The sequence below is a fragment of the Zeugodacus cucurbitae genome, chromosome 5 (assembly GCF_028554725.1).
Source record: "Zeugodacus cucurbitae isolate PBARC_wt_2022May chromosome 5, idZeuCucr1.2, whole genome shotgun sequence".
NCBI lineage: Eukaryota > Metazoa > Arthropoda > Insecta > Diptera > Tephritidae > Zeugodacus > Zeugodacus cucurbitae.
Window position 1 is genome coordinate 54417725 of NC_071670.1, and position 15897 is coordinate 54433621.

Consider the following 15897-nt stretch of genomic DNA (forward strand, 5'->3'; position numbering starts at 1 on the left):
GCCCTTCCTTACTTGTTGGGATTGCCTTTTGGCTCTTCCATTGCTTCACCTTCACCTTATAAAATTACGGGAATTTATATCGACATAATAAAAACTAAAGATTGGCAATTGGAAATTTTAAAATTCCCGTTATTTTTTGAACACACCCCGTATTGCGTTCTCTCATCTTTTTGATACTCTTTTCGTAGTACGATTTGTCTTATGCTCTAACATAGACCTTTATATCGGTAAATAACTCTTTATTGTTGATGATTTTCTTAAGGTCTAAGGACAGAAATAAAATCACTGGGGATCAGATTCAGAGAATACGGTAGATGCGGAAGCATAATTTTACCACAATTATCATTCGTTTGAGACACTGTTCCAATGCCTATGGCATACCCAAATATTCAGTAGATATCTCTAGTAGTATACAGCTATCTCGATCAACTTTATTTATTTTCATAATAATTGTGAAGATTTTCTTATGTTTTCTTCTATAACAGTCTGTTTTGTATGTCCATTGTGTTCATTATCTTCGATGGTCTCCTTTAGGCTTGGGCACTATCAGTCTAATAACTATTCTAGTGTAATTTAGCTGGCTGTACCTATATAGACGATTCTATTCCAACCTTTGCTACGGTCGTTTGTCAGGTGAACTAATTTGGTCGCATGCACTAACGAAACAAATATGCAATAGTGAATGCTTGATATACTATCTTGTTCCAAAAGCTCATAGACTATCATCAGCAACTTCCTTCTATAGCTTAGACCAAATCAGTCCAAGTAGCTCTTTCTAATGAATTCTATTAGCTCCCTTAAATCATCATACAGAATGTTCTCTGAAAGTTCGTTGTAAATCGTATTCTTCCATTTTGGGGAAATAAATCGGTTGGCATTAGGCCCAGTTTGTATATGAAATAAATATTTGTGATTTATTTTCGACTTCATAGCGATTAATGACTGCAAATGCAACAGGTGCAACATCAAAATACATAATTCTAATTGCTCAGCCATTCACACAAAGCAGAAGAAGAAGAACGAGCAAATAATTGCCAAGTATGCGTCAAGTAGCTGTAAATGGTGTATGGCAAATACACAGCAACAATTCGCCAACAATTTTAACCAACTCGAATACAAATAGTAGTCACTCGTAAGGCACATAAAACAAACTATTTTCGAATACCGTTGCACGCATCGCCAACAAATCTCACAGCGAATGCAGCGAACCCATTGCCGCAACTCAACAACAGCTGTGTTGCATGCAATCGCAGTTATGTTCGTTCGTTAGAAAAGTCACTGGAAAAAGAACGAAAACGAATACAAAAACAGACAAAAGGAAGACACAGCTAAAACACATGTGTACAACACCAAAACAAAATGATGGTGAACTCTACAAAAACCACATCCGAAATGTGCGGCAACAGTTAGAAACGGAACAATTGTTGTTGACAGCATTGCTCACTGTGTTGTTGCAGTTGTTGGTGGTGTTGTTGCTTTAGCATCCGCGCTGTGCAATATGGACGCTAGCGTGTTGCAATGCCAAAACACCAAAACAAATGGCACCGACAGCAGCATCGCTTGTGAGCAACAGGTGTAATTGGCGGTCTTAGGCATGCGCGTATGAATGCAACTCCTTCTTTTCTTTATTTTGTTGTTGTTATTTTTTTTATGTTGCCTTTGAGATGCTGCGTCGTAGATAGCAGACATTTCATTGCGCATGTGCGACCGACTGTTTGATGTACTGTGATGTGTTAGACACTGCGAGAATTTAGAGGGTTTTTTGAAAATGAGTTGATTTGTACACACTTTTAATAGTTTCTTTTATTTTATACTACTTAGAATAATGGATTTTGGGTCCATAGTCAGCCTTTATCGTTCCCACCTTGAGTTCTTTCTTTTATAAATCCGCTGTGCATCATAACAAAAATTGCTTTTTCATTGGTTACCTGAGTTATTTCTAAGAGAGAATTTGAGTGTTTCCAACTTTCTAAGAGATCTCTGTAAAGATAAAGACTTACGGAAATAATTTCCATAATATAAAAATTAATTGAGTATTTCAGATCAGCTTAAGATCAAAAAACAGTCCTTCTAGGTTCTTATTTTGAAACATAATCGGTTCTATACAAGTTGAATGATAAGACTCTCTACGATCTGTACCAGGCACAATTGCTAAAAGAAGTTGACTGTGTTTGGAGGCTCTTTCATATACGGTAGCACTTCCATAACTCGAATGCCTATAACTTGAACTATTGAATTGGCAATAGAAGTCAAATTTCTCATAAATTACCTTCCGTAACTTGGAAGTCTCTCTAACTCGAAGTTTTTTGGTGAATTATGGTGATTCGAATTAGGGAAGTTCAACTGTATCTACCATCCCCCTTAAAATAAACCTAACTTTTTTTGGATGTCTTTGATTCTAAAGACGAATCCTTTCTCTTTTTTAATCCGTCATTTCGGATAATATTTCAGTTTTATGTCATCTCGAACATCGTAGTATACTTCTCGTTCATCGAATTATTCTCAGTGCATCGAAGTGTTTCTACTTGTTGCATATCGTCGGTTAAGAACCGTTGTTTTCCTTGACTGTTATTGTTATTGTTGTTCTCCTTCCACCTGCTGTCATTCACTTTGAGTCTGTGGAGTTTTCGTTAGCCGCGGCGGCATGTGATGCAAGCACATCAACGGATTTTCATTAATTGCCTATACAACGTATGCCATAAGTTGCATGCAACCGCTAAGTGTGGCAGCGGCAGGTGCTGCGGTTGGAGTTTTATGCTTGTTATACAAAATCACACTTGAATTTACTTTCTGGGTGGCTTACTGAAGCTGTCATTTTAACTGTATTAATTTGAATTCTATTTATATAGTAATTAAATTTATACATTTTTTTGAGATTTAAAAAAATGGGTGCAGCTTTTTCGTTAAGTCATTCAAATATTGAAGATTGATTGATGAATTGACAGCAAAAAAAAATTAAATGTTTAACCTTATAAAATGTGACTTTTGACATTTAATTTACATACATGCTTCTATATTATGCACGCAGCTGTATTTATTATAGACATAGCAAATATTAACTACCATATGATTAATTATACAAAATATGTTTAAATGAAATAGAACCTTGGCGATACTTTTATTGTTAACAACACTGTATATTCCACATATATTGATGCTAAGTCTCTCACTTTACCAATTATTTGCATTCTGTGCTAATTGATTTCAGGAAAATATGTAAGAATAACGTCATAAAGCTTCAACCATATTTAATTCTACATCTCTTCATATACATACATATATTCTAGAGACTTAGTGTAACTCCATTTGCTTCATGTACTCGTATTCAATAACATTTATAATCAACTAAATTACAGCCGAGTAATTGGTCTGCTGTCCCACTTTTATCCTTCTATTGCAACTCATATACATCGCCACTTTTAATGTGCACTTAAATTTAATTTTCAATAATTAACATACATATATAGTTCTGTCTGAAGAATTTTGACTATCAACTTTAGTCACACTTTTTCTCGCCAAAGCTTCTGCCATTGCATTTCGCCAAGCGTTCACATCAAAATCTTTTGGAACTTTTGCCGAATGTTGTGAAAAACTATTAGAAAGTCCGATTCGTTTTTGACAAAATTGCAAATTTATTGTTCCCGGAAAATTCGATACACTTTGGCCTAGTAAACTCTTTCGATTCTAAATACCAACTTATATATCTAGAAACAACTGCTGAGCTAATAGCTTACTACAAAAGCAAAAAAATAATTGCAATTGCTGCAGAATAGTGTTTACTGGCTTTTACTGGCCTTTACTTATACTTTTTTAGTATAATTTTCACTAATTTCATTATTATTGCAAATTAAAATGCCGCTTCTTCTAATGGGTATTACTAATTTTTGTAATGGTAGTCATTATAGAGAAGACGCTTAATTGGTTATTGAGTTTTCATGAAGAAGAGTTAGACAAAGTGAGTGCAGTTGCTTAAGTGTTAAAAGTAGAAAGTGTTTGGAAATTTTAGAAAAATTGGATGGTCAAAATTTGACAAACTTGAAGTAATTAGAAACAAGTAAGGAAGGGCTAGGTTCGGTTTTGACCGAACATTTTATACTCTCGCAATTTATTTATTTAACTTTACTTATATTATATAATACACAATTTGATCCACATATTCGTCATATAAATATATGGTATAAAGTCCATTGAAAGTTGGAAACCCCAATATTAGGTTAGAAGCACCAAAGTCCTCATGTTCGATATATGTGGCCTTGAAAACCTATGGTCCGATTTCGGCGATTTTTAGAAAGGGGCTGCCACACTATAAATGCAGTATTTATGCGAAGTTCTGTTCCGATATCTTCAATAGTGCTTACTTTGCATATTGTAAAGTCTTCAAAGTTCCGGTATATAGAAAGTAGGCGTGGTTGTGAACCTATTTGGCCTATTTTCACAACATATTATTGGGATGTAAGGAAAATATTACAAACCAAGTTTCATTGATATTGGTCGAATAGTTTCGGAAATATGGTTTTGACCCATAAATGGGCGAGAGTATAAAAAATTAATGTCCTTCTCTTGAACAAGGGGTCCTCATAGAGTATTTCTAACGATATACATAAGATCATCACAATGTATTGAATCCCATTAGATTAAATTACCTAGTTTGGAGTAAAAAACCAAAATTTGCCATCAATTTTCAGTAACGATTTTCTTCGAAGTTGATTTTTTGGAATTCTGACATTTTTATAAGATTTTCTTATTTTACAGCTTGATATTCATATTCAATTTGATTTTGATTACATCCGAAATCATAACCTGTTCTATGAACACGGAAGAACATATTTAGGTTTACTTTGCACTTGTAGACCATATCCTGAGGTGTGACAATTCGAGAATAATTAAAATCGCTTCGAAAACTTCTCAATTCAATAACGATTTCAAAATTTGGAAAGATCATTTTGATACTTTTTTTTTAATTTGGTCTTTTAAAAATCAATTACGCTTGTATAATAATAAAATCTCCGATATTTTCTTCAGTTAATTAACATTTTTACGGCTCACTTAAAATAAGTACGCATTTAATTAAGCGATTTACATTTGGAATTGAATTCCCGCATATTTTCAAAGCAGTTCAACTCGATCGTGAACTCGCGATTGACTGCCGGCTTGTTGACACAAAGACAATGAATTCGCAAACAGCTGTGTACACGAATGAGTAACTGTATGTAAATATGTTTGTAAATATCTCAGACAAATGTTACAAATTGACGAAATTGTAAAACTGAAATACCTTATCTCGATATCTGCGAATTGTTAACATCAAAAAGATGAAAACAAAACCGTTAAGCATTAAAAAAGCATGTGACCATTGAAAATTATTTAAAGAAAAATGTGAAAGTATTTAAGAATTTTATTTATTTAGAATCATTTATGTAATTCCAGAATCAAAAACCGCGGTTGTTAAAAAAATAATGAAAATTTTATTGATATTAATTGCGGTTTTTCTGTGGCTTTAAGTCACAATTATTGCGCTTTAATTCCCATTTAATGTTAGTTAGTCAATAATAACTGACAAATATCTCTTAGTTCGTATATTAAACAGTACATTTATACTTATTAAAATGGCAACAAATGCACTCCTCCAACTTGGACTGCTTTATTTGGTCACATGCAGTCGTACTTCTCGCTTAGTCGCTCTCATAATTTATAAACCGCTATCTTTAATCGTGGTACGAGTATGAATGTTAAGCGCCCAAGAAAATGCTGCAAGAAAAATTGTCCACAAAAGGCGATGGTCGTAAACCAACAAAAAAGTTCGATTGCATTCAAGGCATTTATGGAGAGGGGGTAGGCTGATGGGTGCACCAAAAGGCGTTTAGTGGTCTGCAAGATTGTATTATTGATACACATAAACCCAGAAGTAACAAGTAAGGAAGGGCTAAGTTCGGGTGTAACCGAACATTTTATACTCTCGCAATTTATTTATTTAACTTTATTTATATTATGTAATACAAAATTTGACTCAAATATTCGTCATATATATTGTATAAAGTCCATTGAAAGTTGGAAACCCTAATATTAGGTTAGAAGCACCGAGGTCCTCGTGTTCTATATATGGGGCCTTAAAAACCTATGGTCCGTTTTCAGCGATTTTTAGAATGGGGCTGCCACACTATAAACGTAGTATTTGTGCAAAGTTCTGCATCGATATCTTCACCAGTGCTTACTTTATATATTGTAAAATAAACGATTCAGATCGTCTTCAAAGTTCTGGTATATAGGAAGTAGGCGTGGTTGTGAAGCGATTTGGCCTATTTTCACAACATATCATTGGATGTAAGGAAACTCTTACAAACCAGGTTTCATTGAAATCGGTCGAGTAGTTCCTGAGATATGGTTTTTGACCCATAAGTGGGCGACGCCACGCCCATTTTCCATTTTGTAAAATAATCTGAGTGCAGCTTCCATCTGCCATTTCTTATGTGAACTTTAGTGTTTCTGACGTTTTTCATTAGTGGGTTAACCCACTTTTAGTAATTTTCAACCTAACCTTTGTATGGGAGGTGGGCGTGGTTATTATCCGATTTCTTTCATTTTTTTGAACTGTATTAAGAAGTGGCTAAAGAAACGACTGCAGAAAGTTTGGTTTATATATCTCTATTGGTCTGCGAGATATGTACAAAAAACCAAAACCACTTCCCAAAAAAAATTACATCCAAATATGCCCTTCATAGTGCGATCCTTTGTACCAAATTTTATTTCCATAGCTCTATTTATGGCTTAGTTATGAAGCTTTATGTGTTTTCGGTTTTCGCCATTTTGTGGGCGTGGTAGTGGTCCGATTACGCCCATTCGAACTTAACCTTCTTATGGCGCCAAGGAATACGTCTTCCAAGTTTCATTAAGATATCTAAATTTTTACTCAAGTTACAGCTTGCACGGACGGACGGACAGGCGGACGGACGGACAGACGGACGGACAGACAGACATCCGGATTTGAACTGTCACCCTGATCATTTTGATATATATAACCCTATATCTAGTTCGTTTAGTTTTAGGACTTACAACCAACCGTTATGTGGACAAAACATAATACTCTCATAGCAACTTTGTTGCGAGAGTATAAAAGTATGTATTTTAGTATTTATTGTTTAATGTTTTATTGTTGCAGTTACATATGTTGGTATGTAAGCCTCCGTTTGTTGATAGATATGCACTTGTATGGGCAAGCCATTAAAAACCGGTTGCTATCAATAAAAGGGTTAGATAATTTTATGTTAGCGATTCCGTGGTGGGAAAACAATATAGATAAATATTTGTTATTGATTTTCCTATAAAAATTATGAATTTTAATTTGATTGAACGATTTTTTATAGCATCGTATAGTTGGTATATCTATAAGTTACTTGAGTGATTCGCTTAGTTTTTGGTTCTGTGGTTCAAGAAACTTAAGATCCTATCTCGCAGTACTGATAGTGACACATTGCTTGAGATACTTTTACTACTTACTTGGAGATCTCAAAAAAGTGGAAGAGTTCTATTATGAAGTTGAAGGCTTCACTCCTATTTAAACAACCCATACTTACCCCATATATGATAGCGAAAATGATGAAATGTCTACTGGTAGATAGAATGGGTGGATACCCAGAAGATAGGTTTGGTCACTAACTTCAATATTTGAAGCTTCGTGGAGATCGTCATAACGTCACCAAGTAGTTGAGTTCCTTTTTATATGGAAAGTCCTTCAGTCTTTTCGAATACAGAGGATCCCAGCCCTGCATTGTAATATCATACGAGGAGGCAATCATTGAAATTTTAATGAAATGAAGTGAACTGAATGCAAAACTTCCAGTTTTTACTTGCATAGAAGGTTTTAAAGAAGAGTTTAGCAATAGCAATATGTCTATCTGATTTAAATGGAAATTAGAAAGTTCCATAAAAATACATTATGAAAATCTACCAAGAAGGGTTATAATTGGTGGCTGAAATCAAAACTATCTAAAATTTAATAAATAGGGAGACTTATCTGTGAGATTTCAAGATCGAATGACCGCGAATCGGACTTCCGTAACAATTCATTAATCAATTTAATAATTATACCGGGTTGATTTACACCTTCTATGCCGTCCGTTGAAATAGCTAGAATTAATAAAGATTCCAAAGAAGCTCAGTGATAAATTATGTTGCCAACAAAGAAGAATATAAATATGTATATTTTCTTGGGGTGTCTCGAGCAAACCTAAGAAGAATTTATATATATTTACTTTGTTGCTTTCTTGATAAGGTTTGGGTAATTTTTTTCTCAGTGTATTCTGGTCTGATTTATTTTATCTCGTTCCTATTCTATGCTTTGATAATGTTTGTTGCCCGCTGAGGTGTTTTAATCAGCAGTTTCCACCTCAAAGCATTTCTTATCATTCGCTGCGCAGAATTGTTGTTGTTGTTATTATTATGAATATGAATTTTGTTTTGATGCTCTCGCTATTTATGGCATGAGCCGATTTTGTTAAAATAAATGAAAAGAGAGCGAGAGAGTGCCGAAACAGAAATAAACACCAGCGCACATGTCAACAGAGATAGACAGGCAGCCAAACAGACAGACTGTCCACATGGGGAGTACCTGCAGCACTTACGCCACATGGGACCAAAGTACACACATTCACACATACAACAATAACACACAAGTGCATTTGTTTTGGCTCTCTCTCTCGGCCAGAGTGTACTGGTTCGACATTATTTGCTTTCCACATGTGCTGTGCCTCTGCATGTCCGTGACTTTTTTGTTGGCGGCTGCATTTTCTACTCTGCCTTTTTCTTTTGTTTTGTTGTATATTTTCATTGCATTTTCTACTTTACTTTGGCTTTTCTGCGATGTTTTTCCACGACGCGCCGCAACGTGGGGATGCAAAAGAACACAGGTAGACGCCGCAGAGAGTCGGCCAGAGTCAGCATGCGATGTTAACTGAACTGAGCCGAATAAGCAACCGGCGACTTTGTTGGTGTGCGCGCGGACAGATTCGATTCGACTTTTCAGCCGTTCAGATCGTTGGCACGGAAGAAAATTCAACAGAAACAGTTTGTGGTTTGGGGGAGAGCAAATTGGTGTATGATTCTTCTTGGGTTTATCGAGCTGCGTGTGGGCTGTTTTGGGAAAAAAATTTTAGTACATCTATAAAACATCACGAAAAAGTGTGTTTAAATTTAGAAGAAAAAAAAAATAATGTCACAACGAGCAAATCAGTGAAACGAAAGGGAGGGTAGTGGAATGAGAAAAATTTTGTAGAAGTGGGTGATGAAGGATTAAAGCTGAAATGAGCGAAGAATTGCGCGACTGGGGGGAATTCGATCAGAACGGATGCTAAATATCTCGATTAAATAAAAGTGAAAAAGTAAATATTACATTAAGTGATTTGAGTGCTAAAAAGTGAATTTGTGTGGAGTTGAAAATAGTAGAAATTGTATGAAAAATAAACCAAAGTGAAGCTTAAATAAATTAAATGGAATAAAAAATTAAAAAAAAATTTAGACTCAACTCTAACGACTTTTCAAAAATCATTATAATTTCGAAAAAATTTAACCAAACCAAAAATTGTGCCAGTGAAAATTGCGCGCCGTTTGCAAAAAACGGTCCGTAGTGATAAAATATCAAATAAATTATCGGCTCATTAACATCTGCGCAGTTAAAGTGAATTTCGTGAAAAAAAATATTTGCATATATACTTATATATTTATTTATATTTTGTGCGCATGTTATTAATATTTATATTGTGGAAAAATGCATCCGAACGCCAGACAACCGGTTCGTGCGCTTGACAATTGCAATTAGCTGGTGTATGCCCATAAACTTACAAAAACAACAAAAAGTCATTTACAAAATAAACAACAATAAATGATAAAAATTCAACGTTTTCAAATGTCATGAAATACACGAAGGAAAACAAATAAAATTGTATGCGAAGTGAAGCGAGCGAAATGTAAGCAACGCAAATCCACAGAAATCGAAAAATTAATTATTTAAAAGAGAGAAAGAAAACAAGAAGTAGTTTTAACCTTGAAAGCGTTATTTGCAATAATTTTTTCTCTGTTAAACTGCATATTAATTAAGTAAATCATCACAAAAGATTAACATATTACATAGTGTCTACGAAATTTGTATTCGCCAGCGATTTGTTGACAACAAGCGAGAGTGGAGCAGTTGGGGAAAATATTTGAAAAATCACAAACACAACAAGTAAATACACATTTTCTTTTCTTTTATTTTTCAAAAAATACTAAATATTACGCTATTTTTACGAAATGATGTGCAGAAAGTTTAGTGTTTTTCGCATATAACAATATTATATAAGATTTAGTTGCAAAGTCTATTTTAGTTCGGAAGTGCTGAAAATTTTTATATTTTTGGGAGTGTTTAGTTTTTTAATATATTCTGAGGGGATTCTTAGAAAAACTTCTCAATTAATCAACTTGAGTTTCTTTCCCTTCTCTGGGGTAATATTTCTATATTCTAGTTCTCCGTTCCTCTTATTAGACCCTTATTATAAAATTTTATATTACCATTTTTAGGCAAAATAATCCCCTCAGTCGAATATACAGTGGAACTTCTCTAACTCGAATCACCATAATTCACAAAAAAACTTCGAGTTAGAGAGACTTTGAGTTATAGAATTTTCATTAAAACATAAACATTTTCAAAAATCTGGATTTATACACAGTTTTATTTATTTACTTCGCATAAAGATTTATTTAAATACGTTGAAACATGTCTTCTGAAATATTGTTTGTTCCAGTTTTCTATTGTTTGGCTATTGACGCCTGTATGCCATGATTTTGTTTCATGATTTATGAATTCCATTAGAGTAATATCATATTTTTTTATTCTCCTGCATGCGTTATAAAGGGAGTCTTTTAAAATTGTGTCTCGATAGTAAAAGTTTAAATTTTGTATTATGCCCTATTCGATTTATGGAAGAATTTTTTTTTATGAAATTTTACTTCTATTGCCAATTCAATAGTTCAAGTTATGCAAGTTCCACTGTATTATGATTTTAATTCTCAAATGAAAATTTGATTTCTTAGATTCGCTATATGACCTTAAAAGTCCATATCAGGCTTTTCAAGTTCAGACTACAGTGTTCCTCGTGTCGATTTGGTTGGATGGAAGGTAATCGTTAGGTCTTTTCATTATGTTTGTTTTTGAATCAAATTAAGATTTCTATGACTTTTTCTATAACCATCTAATATTAGAAGATAATCTGAAAGAGGAAAGATACAATTATTTTCTTGATAAAGATTTTTATCAACAAGACTGTTCTTTTATCTTTTTGTGCGTTTAGATATTAGCTGTTAAATGTTAAGTATATGCTTTAGAACCATACGAATGGTCAAAGGTTTATAAGCAACATTTCTCATTCAAAATTTTCTGATAAGCATTATATTCACGATCTATCAAGACCTATCTTTTCCAAAGATTGTTATATAGTTTTATTTAACTACCTTTCACTTTTAAAATGGAGGTCGAGAACTCTCCAACCTTTCAAATTCTTCTTAGTTTCTTTTCGTCCACATTTATAGAATCATCTGGCTTAATCACTTGTCAATGTATTTTTGTGTTTGTCAGAAATCTCCATCCCTAATTCAAATGTCAAGAGAACTCATATAATGTGTATTTCTAATCTGAAACTCCACGATTTTCAAATAAATGATGGCAAACATTGAGTTGTTCTGAAGATTATTCCGCCTTCATCATCTCTCTACTCAAATACATTGCACCTGACCTGTACCTGATCTTTGTTAAGGCGTGGTAGCGACATAAACCTGGAGAATAATCTGGTGAAATTAACTGTCATCATGTCTCTGTCTTGCCTGTCTATTAAAAGAATGCAAATTGGTGTATTTGGTATATATTAATGTTGTACAACAAATCTTGGCTATTTCGTAATTTTATAGTTTATCTTCCCTGAAATTTTGAAAAATAGTAATGATTTGTGTAGTCTGGAACTACTCTTAATATACTTACTATGTCACTAGTACAAAACTACTCGCCGAGTACTAATCCATATTGTTCATTAACTTTTTATTGAGTTCACTTTTTCACTGAAACAATTTTAATTATAAATACACTGTTTAATAACAATAAAAATACATATATGTGTATATACTTATATATGTACATATAATGGACCAGAAAATTAAATTGTTATTGCGTGCTATTTCTCAATTGCGGCAGTTGTATAACAAATTTACGTTTATATACTAATTGTTTGGCTATTAAAAAAAACATTGATTCTAACTTCTAGTGAATGTGATAGAGCTGGATAAATATGTGTAAATATTTAAAAGCACATATACATACATATCTACATATATGCATATAAACATCTGTGAAAGTTCGTGTATTAATGAATAAAATTACTCTGAAAGCTCGTACGTGTTGTTATTATTATCGCTATATCTGTTTCAAAACAATTTGTGTCCAATAAGAATCTTAGCTATGCTTGTGAGCTGCTTCATTTTTTTCAATATTAGAAATTTTGTTTAAATAAAATCACTTGAAACAAGATTGGCATTAAAGTTAAGACATTTCAATTTTTTTTTTAGTTTTTTTTTATTGTCTAAAATTGTCAATTTTTTGTATAAAATATTGACAGAACAATGCTTTATGACTCAAACCGTTTGCTTAGCTTTCGGGTCGCACAATATTGATTCATTTAAAATTCTTTAGAATTACCATAAATAACTGAGTAATGCATATTATAAATAAGTTAACATTGCTGTAGTGATAAGCCGTTCCTCTGCATTTTTTAGAACAACTCTGACGTTGCAGGGCAAGCAACAAAAATACCACTGATCATACAAAAAAAAATGCATAAACAACGTATGATATAAGGGCGCAGACGTCGATGAATAATTAATTCATTGAATATTTGTGGTAATTTGTGGTTTGAATCACATGTCATAAATGCAAATTTAATTTCGTTATTGGTTTAATTTAAATGAAGTTCTCAAGAAAATATTTTTTTTTGTAATTTTAGTACGTTGATAATGTTATGTAAAAATTTGAATTTTAGTTTTTTAAGTATGTAGGAAGCACTTCCGCCTGCAAGAATATCAAATTTAATATTTTAATTTTTTTTTGTTGTAAGAAAGCAAGGGATAGACTGGAAGCCTTTTGAGTATTTATTTAAATCAATATTGAGTTATTTCTCATACTCATACTTTAATTGAAATATCTAAAAGCTACTATTACAACAACAATAACAGTTTCCGATTTTATAACATTTCCATCAAAGCCGTCTTTGAACTTTGAGTTTTGCAGTAATAAAAAATTCAATGATAATTATAATTTACGATTAAAGGGCGTTTAAAAAACTAATTTATAAACAAATGTGCCTCTCAATATATATATATATATGAATGTATATACTTGTACAATAATTCTATTTACAATATGTATTAACGTTTCTTGCACTGCCACACTCGTCCTCTCAAGAAATGCATGATTTCGCCATTCAAAAAGTTTCTCTCTGAATTTTCTAAATATTTCATATTTTTGAAATTTTTATTCGATTGCCATAAAAATATTTAGCTCTTATTCCAGAGATCCCATACAAATTTTTATTTATTTGTCAGTTTTTTCATAAATGAAATTTTTTAATTGTCTAATTTTAAAAATGAATGGCAACCCTATTACACATTTTTCGTAAGAAAGAAAAAGAGGTAGAAAATTATGTTGTTTTTTATATTTACTGGCCTATTTGGACCGTATTCATAATGCTTTTAGTAATTTATAATCTCAATATACGTCAAAATTTACTTTTTTTCTGGGTATTGGACCAAACTACTAATATTTTCCATGAGATTGATTTATTAATAACAAGTAAGGAAGCGCTAATTTCGGGTGTAACCGAACATTTTATACTCTCGCAATTTATTTATTTAACTTTATATTATGTAATACACAATTTGACGCACATATTCGTCATATATAGTGCATAAAGTCCATTGAAAGTTGGAAACCATAATATTAGGTTAGAAGCACCGAGGTCCTCATGTTCGATATATGGGGCCTTGAAAACCTATGGTCCGATTTCGGCGATTTTTAGAATGAGGCTGCCACACTATAAACGTAGTATTTATGGAAAGTTCTGCATCGATATCTTGTGCTTAATTTATATATTGTAAAATAAACGATTCAGATCGTCTTCAAAGTTGTGGTATATAGGAAGTAGACGTGGTTGTGAAGCGATTTGGCCTATTTTTACAACATATCATTGGGATGTAAGGAAACTATTACAAACCAAGTTTCATTGAAATCGGTCGAGTAGTTCCTGAGATATGGTTTTTGACCAATAAGTGGGCGACGCCACGCCCATTTTCCATTTTGTAAAAGATCTGTGTGCAGCTTCCATCTTCCATTTCTTGTGTGAAATTTAGTATTTCTGGCGTTTTTCGTTAGTGAGTTAACCCACTTTTAGTAGTTTTCAACATAACCTTTGTGTGGGAGGTGGGCGTGGTTACAATCCGATTTCCTCCTAACAACTTTGTTGCGAGAGTATAAAAATTTAGATTATATGAAATTTATAAAATTAGAATGGCGAGACAAAACTCATTTCTATATACACTATATTTTAAACAATATGACGAACATACATATGTTTGAATATATAATAATAATAATATATGAACAATATGAATATATAATAATAATAATAATGAAATGAGCATGCATTTGTTTGAAATATCAAAATTTTGCAAATTTCAGTCACCATGCAAAAATAATCACGTTCCGCCATTAATAAAATTCGAAAAAAATATTCCTCAAAAATTACCAGACACAAAATAAATTTTCTGAAAAAAAAATTTCAATTGCTTTCTAGCTGCCACTAAAATTTGTTTGCCGAAAAATTTAACGAGACATACATATATGTATGTATATTCCAACTATATGTACACTGCATTTTCAATACTAAATAAAATTGTTTGTTTATTTTTTCCGTTTTTCATCGCGGCAACTTTTATATTTTTAAAATTTGAGCATTTGCCAAAAAAGCCAGAAACGTCGAGTGAAACGCTCCTAGTTTGTTGGCAGCGATTAACATTTATATGTACAAAGTCTTTTGAGATATTCTAGCTATGCGCTGCCGAAAAGTCCAACCGCCAAATTCCGTCCGAGCGCAGGCCAAAGGCTTTGCTGTTTCGGCTTTACTTTCAAGGAAGCGTAATGTGAACTTTAGCGAACTAAAGAACTAGCGAATTAGTGAACCAAGTGAAATAAATAAATACTTGTTGAACTTTTCGACTTTGTTATTGTTGTTGTTGCACGTTTAGCTGTCCTTACATTGAAGGTTGTAAATATAAACTATGCAATTGTTTATAAATAAAAGTGATTACGTACTTATTTTTTTACGGGTGTAAGCATATAGAAAAGCGAATTTCGACAGATATTTTGGTGCTTTAGAAAACAGCGATAAAATGTGTTGTTGTAAAGTGTGGCAATATTTCGGTTTTAGATAGGTGAACATCGAAAACTTATGGATAGGGCGTGAAGTTGAAAGATATTAAATACTATTACTATTCGATTTTAATTAAATAATTTTACCTTTTTTTAAGGCCTTCGAAGCGTTATCGAAAAATTCATTATCTACCATTCAAAAGATTTCTGGTTCTGAAGTTGGTTAATATGGTTCTCGATTAATGCTCCAATATCTATTTATGGTCTTCAATTTTATTTTCAACAATATTATTCAGTTAATTATCCTATTTTTTTAGAAATTTTGATTTTTAGCAAGATCATTACTTTAACCTCAACAGAATCATATTCGAGTTCATGTTGTGAACTCCAGATTTCTAAAGTTAAGAAAGTCTTCTCATTTGAGTACACTTTTTGAGACCAAGTGTTTCGAACATAATTGT

At 32.6% G+C, this 15897-nt stretch overlaps 1 protein-coding gene across 7 annotated transcripts in view; it reads left to right on the forward strand.

Moving 5' to 3' along the window:
- Positions 1-15897, forward strand: part of LOC105208996 (SH3 and F-BAR domain-containing protein DDB_G0274695) — a 101817-nt gene that overhangs the window by 60685 nt on the left and 25235 nt on the right. The window contains exons 1-2 of one of the 7 annotated variants that reach the window (XM_054231575.1): positions 8778-9959; positions 10149-10216. The exons of 4 other annotated variants lie outside the window; for them this stretch is intronic. The gene's annotated coding sequence lies outside the window, so the exon portion shown is untranslated. Of the gene's footprint in view, positions 1-8777; positions 10217-15897 lie in introns of those variants that run through there. 2 more of the 7 variants (XM_054231576.1, XM_011179125.3) reach the window with 2 other exon arrangements.